Genomic DNA, 13,434 nt, shown 5'->3' with positions numbered 1-13,434 from the left:
CAGCTCAATGCACTCCAGTTTACACAGCTGGCTGACACACCACACACGTGACGACTTTCCATATCACAGCTGTACTGTGTTTGGAGAGATTATTCACTGTAAACTAAACCTGAAACAATATATCTACAAAAATACAAAACGTTATAATGTAGAATACAACAGACACTGCACTTTGAATCTTTCACATCCTCATTTGTTTATATTCTGCATTACGTAACACTTTCAATAGTGATAAATGAGAACAGATTTATTGTTGAGCCAAAGTAAAACCAAGGCTTCGTGATAACACTAACAGTCCGCTCACATTATCTGATTACATAAATCTGTTAGCCATTATGAATATCCACACTGAATTCAATAACCTTCATGTTGTACTTTAACCCATCACAAATCTCTTTCCAATACAAGTCATTTATTTCTCTCTTGACAAATATTTTTCCTCCCCAAACCTGTGAAGATGATTTCATCCTCGTAACGATTACACACACACATTAAAAAGGTATCATCAGGGCGTTACAGTATTGCTTTAATGAGTTCAGATCTGCAGTAGCAAAACTTAGTGAAATGCACTTCGCTGTTTCCACTGACCGTAAAACAGGACACGATAAGGGTTATGCAATTTCCTGTTTGAAGCGGCTGTGATTGTTTCACACTGTTTCCCAACTCAGAGCAGCTGTGTGTTCCTCATCAGACATTTATCACATCAAATAACGAAAAGGAATTACAATACTGCTCAGATAGAGGAGCAACAGCAAATCCCAACTGAAGAAATAGAATATCTTTCTGATGAGGAAATAAACTGCTTTGAAAGCTGACTATGTGTGCAGGTTGACACTGCTGGAGCAGATTTCAGGCTTGCTGCTGTCCTGCTGGCACACGCTTCATCCACTTAATCGGCACAGGAGAGGATGACTGTGGTGTGACACAAACACCCACAACACCTCAAACCATAACTTCACAAGTTAATTTCATCTACAAACACTTTCCCTCATGGAGTTTGCATGTTCTTCCTGTGCAGGCCTGCGTTTGCTTCCAGTACTCTGGTTTCCTCTCACAGCTCAAACACATTTGTGTTTCTGAATTGCCTGTTGGTGTGGATGTGAGTGTGTTTTTTCATGGAGTCTAGTCACTTCAGAGATGTGCAGTTACAGCATAAAATCAGTGAAGATATTAAAATAAGCTTCGGTCTGAATGTGCACCCAGAACCTTAAACCTGCTCTTCATTAAAATGAGAAAACCACAAAGTCTCAGATGCATTGTAGATCTGTGCCACGAGCGTTTTACCCAAACTTCCTGCGGATTTTGCCGTTACTCTCTGCGATTCCGTCTTCTTGATCAGATCGCCGTCGTTCAGGTTGTCGGGGCAGGAGATGATCGCGGGGCTCGGCTCAGTCACATTCTTCTCCGATTGGCTCTGCTTCAGCTGTCTCCGCCTTTTCAGCCTGTTGAGTTTCCAGAGGAAAATTACTTGTTTACACGGACTCACTAAGAGAAACAACTGCAAGGTCGCCTGAGTTCTCTTGTTCTAATCTCCTCCAGACTAAAACTCTCACAGCAACTGTGCAGCACAGTGTGAAAATAAGAGCATTGTATTTCTGAGTCTCTGATTTAGCCTCATTTAAAAGTTATCAAGGTCGAATTAGTAGATAATACGCACGAATGTCTGCAGCTGAAGCTTGACGACAGTTTCAAAATGAAAGGTGCTGCGATGCTTCATGAAAAAGAAGCGTTAACTTTTTCCACCTTGGCTTGTTGTGAGCTGTGCGGTGCCTTCGTACAGCCTTTTCTCCTTCTTTAATCATTGATAGCAGAGGGAATGATGTAATGCTGTCTACGGGCCCTGATGGGGTTCATTAAAGGGGAAATCTGCAGTTAAATACAACCATGGATTCGTGGTGCACTTCAGGGTAGCAGGCACATACACACACACTCTCTCTCTCTCTGAGATCTGCTGAAATTCGAACGGGGGGGTGTGTGTTTGTTAAAAATGATAAGATCCGACCGATTTGTACATTGCTCTGAGGGATAGAGGTATCGCTGCCTTGCATAACGCCGGGGGAAGATAACAGCAACGCAGAGAGAGCATCTTAAGTGTTAGAGTGCTTTAATGGAAGGAAAAGATCGGGTCGATAAGTCTGCAGACAGACAGAGTTCAGGCCTCTCTCTCTCTCACCACTGCAGCATACATCTGGCCGCGAGCTGAGAAGTCTGCAGACACTTTCTCAACTGCAACGTCAGTTTCACTCGGGGACATCCCTGAGATTCCTCACTCGCCACCCCCACCGTCATCTCCTCACACACACACACACACATCGCGTAGCTCTTCCTCACTCACTCCCAACATTCACTTTGTAAACAGTGAAGCAACAGAACTGACGACAGCAGATAAATCATCCTGATTTCACAGTTCAAACAGTAAGACTCCGATTCCAGCTTTCAAGAGGAAATACTTTCAAACAAGAGTAACACAAATTCATACACTGATGTTCATCCCTCCCCTCTCAATTAGAGTATGACAAAAACCATATTGTGTTAAGTTCAAATGTTACAATACTGTGAAATAGTGGGGCTCCCGAAAGGCTCATACTTTTTTTATTGGCACCACATGTAACTCAGACTGACCTTTGTTCAATCTGACAGGAAGCAAGAAGGCATTTAGTGTCTCACGTTATGGCTGTATTTTGGTTCCAGATGTGTTCACTCTCTGTCCAAACAGGTAAATTAAGAATGTTGGCCTTTGAGGTTCCAAAACTGAGATGTTCCATTTGATCTTTGGAAGTTTTTGGTGAATTTCTTCAGAGCACCAACTCCAAGTCAGCTCAAAGCTCACATCACTTTATGATCTAATGCACAGTCCACCCAATTATTATGGCAAGACTCAATTATGATCCCAGCACAGGGTCATCTCTCTACGCAACATAATAGTTCCGACATAAACTAATCAAAAGGCCAGAAGACAAATGGCTGGTTTACTACAAGTAACCTGATACACCATGGATAAGAAGCAATACCCATTAGCCAACCCTACAGGCAAAACGCTCGCTACGCAACTGATGCTTATATACAAAATAATAACGCTGTGTGTATTGATTGATCCAGGCAAGTGCAGGGCAACTCAGCTGAACCAAGTCCTGTAATTCCATATTACATGTTCAGGCTTGTTAGGCAAATTAAAAGGTCGTCATTCCGCAGCACACTGCTAAAATCTAATTTATGCTCAGTAATCTGTCAATTGAGCACAAATCACATATACAGGGTGCTCAGTTTGTTCCCAGCCTGCACGTTTCTTGTTAGTTTACGCAACATAACTCTGACAAGCCTCTTTTCCCACATTTCCCTATATCAAGTTTCACTGTGTTTCCGAAATCCAATCTCGACGTGGACGTATGCCTGAGAAAGTCCGACGCATCGCTGAGATTATATTACGCATAATAAAAGGCTGGTGTAGCTAAGAGACAGGTGGCTTAACAGTGCTCAATCAATCCTGATTAAAAAAACGTGGGTAAACAGAGTGAGCAAATGCACCACAACAGCAGAATGACCATGCAACACAAGGGGAAGGCCAACAAATCCAACAAACAATCAACAGATGACATCTGAGTGGGAGCAACAACAATAAAAACACTTGAATATTTTCAGAAGAGGGAATCCTCCAGGAAATAAATAAATGTCTCATGGAGAACCCTCACATGCCATCAAAATCTCGGCAGCTTGTGCAGACAGGTTTGTCAATATCACCCTAGAGCTCTGTCTTTCATTCACAGTCTGCAAAAATAGCGCGTTTAAAGTGTTTAAGAATGCAAATTCTAGATTCTATGGGCCTGAAGCATCCTATGCATTCCTCTTATAGGCATAAGTGTATCTCTAATGATGCTGTCTTGACTATTTTTCTTTAGTGACTTAAGTAAAAGCAAGCTTTTAATGAAGAAAAAACAGTTGCTGCATGCAAACTGCAACTGCCAAATGCAAATGAAACATCCATCCTACAGTTCTCACCTTGCAAAATATCCCGGCTTTCTGTCTCTCCTTTCCATCAGGCCAGGCTCTTAAAAATCTACATGTGGTTAAGTGCATCCATGCAAACACACACACACAGCTCCAGTGTGTCCAGGCCAGCAGACACAGCTCCAGGTACAACACCTCTCCCCGTCACGCCGTCTTTCTTGTCCTGCAGAGGAGAGAATCAAGCGGATTAGCAACAGATCACTGGGAGCCTCCTCACTCAACAACACACACACACACACACACAGCAAAAGCCCAATAAAGTGAACGTGAATCCCATCAGCTTAAGTGGAGGGCGATGAAAGCATCCCATAATAAGCGTGCCAGGTCAATCAGGGTGGAAAACGCAGCACCATCTGGGCCCAGTTAACGCTGCCACAGAAAACATGTGTTTTATTATATAACGTAGCTTAATCTGAGCAATGTGTTTATTTTTGGTAGAATCGGGTCAAGATGTTGATGTAAATACTGAGGCAAGCCCCTGGCTACACTGCTAGCTCTGAGTCAATGACTACATTAAATCAGACTAAAGCAAGGATTCACCTTGAAAAGTGGACAGATTGGGGCTGTCCACTCATGTGTGGCATGCAAATGTTACATAACGAGGAAGAAAAAGTGGAAACCCAAATCTGAAGCACCACATTGAGCTAAACTGTCATTCTGCAGTAGCTATGTCAATGGGAATCCCTCCCCGAGTCTCCTCACGCTGGGGATTAATAACAAACACAACAGAAGATAATGCAGCTCCGCTAATGTTGAGCACCGGAGGAGCAGGAGGTCCGTCCAGGCAAACCGAGCCAGGTCCAGAACCCCCCCACCCCCGGTGACCACACCGCCGGGCTAACGCCGCTAGCTAGCCACTTTGTTTACAAGACAATAGCAACCTGGAGCGGATGAGAAGGATAATATACCTCCGTCTGACGGCGAGGACGAGCCCCGCAAACGAACACGAGCCTCCCGGACCGGGCGGTGAGCTCTAACACCGACCGCAAACACCGACAGGCAGCGACATGCTGAAACGCGGCGTTTAGAAAGACAGCAGCTCGCTAAAGACGCTCACATACCTTGCGTGCATCCTCAGACAGCTAATGTAAGTTGAAAAAAAAAAATAGAAAAAAATCAAGGCTTGTCTCTGGACGACGCCCCCTTGTGGCAGATGAACTGTAAATGCACGGAGGAGATTCCCTCATGTTAATACAAACATAGATGAGGATAGAGCTTTCCGGTTTACTCGACACAATTATTTTTCATTTCTTTTTTGTTTTTTTGTTCATTTACAAGGTGAATCGCCTTTTACAAAAATTTTATTCAAAACCAAAAGCATACGCACGTACCACTTGCCAATATAAAATCATGATTACGTCATCATGTACTCGACGTGCTCCCTGGTGGTCTAGTGGTTAGGATTCGGCGCTCTCACCGCCGCGGCCCGGGTTCGATTCCCGGTCAGGGAACATACTTTTTCACACGATGACATTTTGAATCAGCTCCTCCGCAAACCTATAATAATGGAAGAATTTAGACAATTCTTTTTCAAATATTGTTCAAGCATTAGGTTCAATAGGAAATCTTAAAATTATAATAATTATTAAAACAGGATTAAGAATTTAAAAATTTGTATTTACAAAAGAAATACACAAACTAAGATAATCAAACACAATAAATTGCTAAATTAAAATGGAAATGTTTATAATAACTTACAGTTTATATTTATATTTCAACCAATCGCTGAGTCTCCTGTCCAACATTTTTCAAACATTTGCCCAATCAGGAGGCAGCAATGTTGAAGCTGACCCGGTGAGCGTGATTTTACCTTTAAGATGAAGATAAAATAATGTCTTTGTTTTTATTTGCTTGTTTTCTTCATAAACCAGCACATCCGATGCCTGAAATCTAAAAAACATTGGAAAGACATCGTTGATGTGTTTTATATTTTTATGTAACTAATATCCTATTATGCTTTTATGTCTCTTCAGAAAATAAAAGGTTTGATTTATTTCATTAAGTTTGCTCATAGTCAGCTTTTGTTGTCACTGAAGCAACTATTGATTTGCGTTCAAATAACAGAGTGATTTTAATTCACTTCCTTATTAAATGAATTCATTATTATTCTTTGAAGGGATAGCCTACATTAATACATGTTCCATTTCATGTGAGTATAACTGTTAATTAGAGGAGTCAGGCTCCAGGGCCTGTGAAGGAATAATTCATATTTCGATCAAATTAAACAAACAGTAATATCACACTGGGTTACCTTTTTGGCTGCACAGAGGGTTGGACTTTGAAACTGAAAGATGTTTATTACTGAACCTTGGCCTTGTAAATTGAAAAGCATCTTGTCACAGCAGTAACAGTATAGATGCCAATCTTTGAAAATATAAAACACTGGTTTAGTGTGAGTACTGTAACAGTTTAAATACCAAAGACAAATTCAGCTGATACCCGATGAAAGGAAACAGAGAAGTCAGTCCCAGAGATCTTATAACTGCCTTGACGATAGTACATAAAAAAAACATTATGTATTTTTGTAGAGTATGTATTAAAGCATGAAGTGAACTCCATATGAGTAATAAATAAAATCAGCTCTATGACACAGACTAACTTAACCTCAATGTGCATATTTTGATGTGATGGAAAACTGAGATAATTCATTCATTTGAATTACAATAACTTTGATATTTGAGCAAAAATCCGTAATGGCCTCAATGACAACAAAGGCTAAATGCTGTAACAGGAAAATCTGTAGTTTTAACTATACTGTTTCAGAAGACACAAGAAAACATATCAAAGGGTTTTATTTGCATACCTTTGCAGGTAAGAACACAAACCACATCAACGATATTCTTCCAATGTTTTCAGATGTTGGAGGCCAGGTTTGCTGATTCAGGAAGAAAAAAAAATTATAACAAAAATGATGTTACACAATCACTGTAACTTTTTTCTTAGAATCCTGATGAGGTTTTTTTTCTTCACAAATTATGTTGATGTATGATTTAAATTTTTTACTGTTATTGCAGTTGTTGATTCTGGGAATCGATCCATCGACCTGACAGTTCTTAAAAGTGTTATTATCATCTCTGCCGCTTGATGGCGACAGTTCACAACAAATAGAACAGGTCCGATCATAAAGATAGAGCTCATCAAAATCAGAAACATCACTGACAGCAGTAAAAAGCAACAAAAACTGAAAATGTTGACTGACTTCAGTTTTTATTCACTATTAATTTGAATTTCATTTTTTTTTCTGAACAAAACCATGAATGGAGTTTAGTTAAGTCTAACCCCATTTGAATGGCAGACAGCAGAGATAATGTGTATTTGAGGTCCCACAGAGGCCTTTGAGATGTGGAAAGACTGACAGTGGTGCGGCAGCAGGCCCTCCTGACTGGGCGGACGGCGAGTTAACCAGTTCCTGGCCGGCTGTGTATCTTGGCAGTTATTTTGACAGGCGCTATCATTGTGAGAGAGGAGATAAGTTGTCTTCGGGATCGCCATGGCGCCGGTGTGTCCCTCCTCCGGCCTGTTCAGACTCTCGTCAGCCAACCAAGCCCCCTCTTCTACCCCCTCTTTTCCTTACCACTGCAAAGAGCAAAAGGATTGTTAGTAGGGCCGGCGTGGTCAGGAGCAGGGTTTGTGTTGGCAGGGACTCCGTGGTTCTGGGTATCATCGAACTGTTTCAAGACCACGTAACCCCCCAGTGTGACTTGGGACAACCCAAAACAGAGGGTCGCACCTTGGAATTAGCCTTTCTATTCTTCTCCAACAACCTACATGACTGCGTTCTCTTAATTTCCAATTGTTTGGCATGTTTTCTGTGAATTGTTTTCTGCCTCCATGAAAAAAAAAAAAAAAAAAGACTGAATAAAGAACAGGCACATTGCTACAGAATATTAGGCACTAAAAGAGCAGAGTCTTTATTGAGAAATGTTTTCAAGATGTGCATCTGAGACAGAGCTATAATATGAATTTAGGGCCATATAAGATCTGTCTAGCAGATAGTAGATTATTTTTTTACAATACTCTTTTGACGGAGCACACAGATAGGCTGGAAGCTGTATAACGTCTGCTTCTATTTGTGCCTCTTTGCTTTTGATATTACTTCCAAGACATTCAGTCATGCAAAGATGAGAAGATCAGAAAACACATTCTCAGGTAATCAGTATGGCATTACGAATGTTTTATTTGCACATATTTTAAAACTAAAGCTGGCACATTTGGTCACTCCTACAGCGCCACAGACGTCTGGGGTCACAGTAGCCGCGGCAGCAGTTAAAAAGCCTTTGACATTACATCCAGTGACTTGTTTTTGCAAAGTCAGTATAAATGCAGATGATATCTTGCGCGTATCTTATTAAAGCGCTGCGGTCACAAAGGCCTGAACGGAGCACGGGGCCTTGGACAGATTCATAATCATTTTGCCCAGACGTCACACTTCTATAGCTTAGACTACGGCCGCTGATAATTTCAAGTACGTCGAGGCAGCAAGAAGACACAAAACCTAAACACTGAAAAAGAGAAATGTCACACAAATGGTAACTGATGGAGACTGCAGAGGTCATAATTCAATATAATGAACCAGAAAGTGTGAAAGAATGCAGCCATAAATGAGAAAAATATGTTTTATCTGTGTGTTTACATGAAAATGGAGGAATGCTGATAGATGCTTGAGCAAAAGACCAATTAGGAATTGAAATTTTAAAACAGGGCTCGTCACGGACTTAAAGATTTATGTTTTCATCTATCATTTTCAACGCACTCCTTTCTTAATGTATGAAGGGTGGGGCAGACTAGCAAACACTTGGCCTTTCGTAAATCTGATGACATGAAATCAAAATACTGCAGTAGAAGTAGACGTGTTTTCACCTGATCGCCAGCACAAATAACAATGTCTTCATTACCAACTTTTTTAAATTGTGAATTCCCAGCCAAAGTTTAAATAAGATGATTGTTTCCAACTGACGTTTGTTTCAGTTGTAACATCACTCTAACAATTTCTTTTTAAATTAGAAAAAAAAAAAAAAATCTCTCTTGGTATTTTTTCCCCTGATGTGCTCGTAAATAGCTGAAAAAATATAGAAATAACTCAGTTCAATATTTTAGAACTCAAACTTACTAATTATTTCATAGTAATTCATTTAATGACAGTGTAGTAACTAACATTTGATCAGCTGTTGCCGTTGTGGTTTTATTAAAATGATCGCGGGATGACTAAACATTTTTTTTTAATGTCACATCACAAAAGAGTGTAATAGTTTAGACTGTGTGAATGTGCTCATCTCTGCCTTGGTGGTCTCTGACAGTCCAGACCGACTCAGAGACCACCTTCTCGGCCACTCCGAGGTTATTGACCCTCCACGCGCGCACACACACGTGCACCGCGCGCATGTACGCGCGCGCGTGCGCTCTGAAAGTGATGGAGACGTGGCTTGAAGCGGTTCTATACTGTATCCCATCCAGTGTCACGACGCTTACCGTCAATATGCCAAGTCAGCTGAGGCACTGCAGCCATGACCTTTGACCCGGGAATTGAGAAGCAGGGAAAAGGTTATCAATGTTGAGAGTTTTACTTCTCAAAGCTGGGCATTCAGACGGCACAGGAGCCACACCTCCGCAAAGGAGCCAAGTGTGTCTAAAAGCTAAAGGGAAGACGGACATAAACAGAATACAGCACACGCACACACACACGCGCACACACACACACACACACACACACACACACACACACACACACACACACTATCATTAGAGCTTTTTGATCATGTGACAGTGGTAGGAGAGCAAACAGTGCATGGATGTTTACCCTGCTTATCAGTGGTGTTGTAACAAGTAGAGGAACACACAGGCTGACCTCAACACTTGCACACACATGCACACATGCAAAGACAGCTCACCTTGGGTAAAAGCAAAAAAAAAAAGTTAAAAAAAAAAAAAAAACTGAGCGGCAACATAGTTGTGCCTGTCCCTTCCCCAAATAATTTTGGATTATCTGACTTGCTGTGCTGTCGTTCGAGCCAGCAGAGGTCCCCAGTACATCTAAACACAGGAAGCCATGATAATGAGCACAGATCATGAGCAAGTAGTTAAGATTAGCAATAAATCTGTTTTAGGACTCTTCAACTCTCCTCTGATCTCATCTGCTGTAAAAAAGCGTCTCATCCTGTACAGTAACGATCTGGGCTTTTTTTTTTGGGGGGGGGGGTGGGGGGGGGGGGGGAAGAAGAAGCCACATCTCTGTTCAAGTTATGAACCCCAGTAAACAAGATCCTGCAAATAACAGCTATAAATTCCTATTAAAATCATGACAGCGTCTGCCTGTTAGTGAGCCAGCAGTAAGTCAACTATTCATGCACAGTAAAGGTGGTTTGTCTGTGAGAGGTGAAATATATAGAAGATGAAAGTCTGCATATGTGTGCCTTTTGATCTGAGTGTTCCTCTGTGTGAGTGTGAGTGTGTGTGTGTGTGTGTGTGTGTGTGTGTGTGTGTGTGTGTGTGTGTGTGTGTGTGTGTCTGTTCATGCACTCCTCCTCTCACACTCAGACTCTGGTTAGTCCAAGGCAGCGCCACATCAGTCCATCATCGCAGATATGGCTCGCGGTCAGATAGCAGGTCTGGCGGCGCACAAGACATTTTGTCCACTCTGTCATGTTTACTTATAATGATAAGCTTTGATGGATTCTCCACAAGCTATAGACGCCACGGAGCGCGCAAGACACACACACACACACACACACACACACACACACACACACACACACACACACACACACACAGGCAAAAACCTGCCAAATATTTGCCTATAAAGCAAAATCTTAAGGTTGTTTTTAGTAACTTGAGCATCTCTGTCCTTTTTTTTCCTTTTCACAAACAATTGTAAGCTCCAGGAATCAGCAGAATATAGAGATTTTTTTTTTTCACTTATTACTGAGAGAGGTGTTTTTTCTGCAGTATATCCTTCATGTTAGCATGAAAAACAGTGTTTGGCCCCTTCTCTTTAGCAAAATACCTCCTCTTCCATCCTTGTGCACCTGAATGATGCATCTTAAAAATATGAAAAGAATGTAAAAAAAATAAAATAAAATAAAAACTAGAGACAGACAAAGCCTATTTACAAGTTTCTTTTGTTTAACAAGAAGTAGTGAAATGTGTGCAATTTGGACAGTTCTATACAGTCTGCAGAAGATTTGTAGGTCTCATTGTCATGTAATGGTGATCTGAAGTGACTTTACAGTCTTTATGTGCACTTTCCTGCTAATATTTTTCCATGACCAGATATCAGGTTTACCAGAGATCATTCTAGAAAGATGAAGAAAAATAAATAAATTCCCATATGTTGATGGGCTTACTAATTTCAGCCCACTGTTGAAAGAAAGAAAAACTTGTGATAAATAAGAGGTTTCACTTGTTTTTAGCTTGAAACAAGCTGTGGGATCAAGACCAATGAATTGTTATTAAGTGGAAACTAATGTGTTTAAGAAATGGATTTTCCCTGAGTGTTTTAAAAAAGAGCTAAAACTCGAAAACACTAAAAGAACTTATAATTTAACCAAAGCGAGTTGTTGAATTCAGGTCATTGTGTCTGTCGGGCTCTGTGTTGCTCTGTGATCTGCTGGTCAGCTTGTTTAGTTTTTCCACCAGCTCAGTTTACTTTAGTCGGGCACGCAGCCAGAACTCTGATCGGCCCACTGCAACTGTACTGGACCGATTAAAAGGGCTAATGAGACCTTATCATGTCACCCAGAGGGCAGAGCGGAGGGCACCACCGACTCAGACAGCATGGCAGAGGGTGGAGGGAGGACAGGCGGCGATAACTGGACGTATAGATATAAACTTCAGACGTATACAGTAAATAGCAGGCCGTACACATGGCGAAACGCTGAAGTTCTCCCAATATGTCACGTAGTTTAATGTCTTTCTGCTGTCTCAACATGTTTCTCCAGGCTGAAAAAAACGCTGCAACAGCAGATAAGACTTGAGGTAGGAGGAGACTAATAAAAACAGTCACAAATAAGAGTTGAGAGATAAGAGAGGTCTGAAACAGTCGATATTCACGCAGTGTGTTAGATACTCTCAGTTCCTATGACTTATATATATATATATATATATATATATATATATATATATATATATATATATATATATATATACATATATATATATATATATATATATATATATATATATATATATATATATATATATATATATATATATATTACTCTTATATTTTCAACTACACGTCCTCCAACTCCACCCAAATCTTGACTCTGATTGATGAGGATGTTGGTTGGAATCACATTTTTGACAGGAAAGTCATCAAATATGAACATTTTTCAAGCCTTCATATGTTTGGAGTATTTTAATCAGCTGAGATTGGCTCCTGTATCCTCTACACCTTGGCTGGATAAAACAGAATCATGAGAACTGATTTAATCTAAATCATATAATCTAAATACATAAACAACATGACTTGGTCGTGAATGGTGAAGCTGTGTCACTGCAGCTCAGACTAAAGAAGTGGAAAAAATGTGCCTCTATGTACATGTAAATCTTAGGAAGCTGTTGAGAAAATGAAACACTTGAGAAGTTATAAAGCAAGTCAAACCTAAACTATTAATTAATGTATCAGATTTTTCTTTACTTTGGAGGTGATTATCTTTACTCACCTTCAAAACATTAAAATATGAATCACCATATTGACAGATGCACACTGCAGAAAGTCCTTGTTAGCATCAAAACCATGTGAGATGCTTCTTTTTGATTAGAGGCATTTCTGTTGACCAGGATTGTGGAAAACCTATGGCTAACTATGGCTGAGCCACAGGGTTTATATTTCAGTCTTTTTTGGGACTGGGTTATCTTTTAGTTATCTGTCAGTCATAACAGCAGCAGCATGAGCAAAAGTGCACAATCTGAGCAGGAATGTGTGTTTTTAGCAGCCAGACAGAAATGTGTCACTGCAAGGGATTAGCAGCAACTAGAAACCTGAGAAATAACTGCAAAGGCATACAAGAAACAAAATTTAACTTTCACTAGTTTTAAAACATTCAACAACAAGACTAAAACAAGAAGACTTTCCTACCTCCATATATGTTTCCTCCCTCTGACTGACTGGTACATAGTGCTCTTTAATCCTTTCATTCTTCCTAACAGAGTGTTAATAAATGCTCCTTTTTACTACAAAGTTGCTTCTGTCTGTCTTCTATACTGCTTCAACCAATTTTTATGGTGACAACAGACACACACTCAAATTAAAAATGCTAAAAAGCTATTGAAAAAAAGGCTTTTCTGATAAGTCAAGTGACAAAGATGATCCTCTAGTATTGTGTTTAAATGCAACAAATGATTTCGTGTTCTTTGTTTTAATCCCGTTATCTAGTCCTTTCAGTTCAAGTGTAATGTCTGTGCGTATATCTAGCGCTCTTGTAAAGAAGA

The 13,434-nt window shown here is 40.4% G+C and overlaps 1 non-coding gene across 1 annotated transcript; it reads left to right on the top strand.

The window, feature by feature from the left end:
- The first annotated feature begins 5,384 nt into the window (after positions 1-5,384).
- trnae-cuc (transfer RNA glutamic acid (anticodon CUC)) lies at positions 5,385-5,456 on the top strand. The gene has a single exon. It is a non-coding gene; the product is annotated as a tRNA-Glu (tRNA).
- Positions 5,457-13,434: the final 7,978 nt, after the last annotated feature.

The sequence above is a fragment of the Salarias fasciatus genome, chromosome 15, assembly GCF_902148845.1.
Source record: "Salarias fasciatus chromosome 15, fSalaFa1.1, whole genome shotgun sequence".
In the NCBI taxonomy this organism is placed as follows: Eukaryota; Metazoa; Chordata; class Actinopteri; order Blenniiformes; family Blenniidae; genus Salarias; species Salarias fasciatus.
Note: the sequence above shows the minus strand (reverse complement) of the source record. Positions and strands in the feature narration are given on the sequence as shown.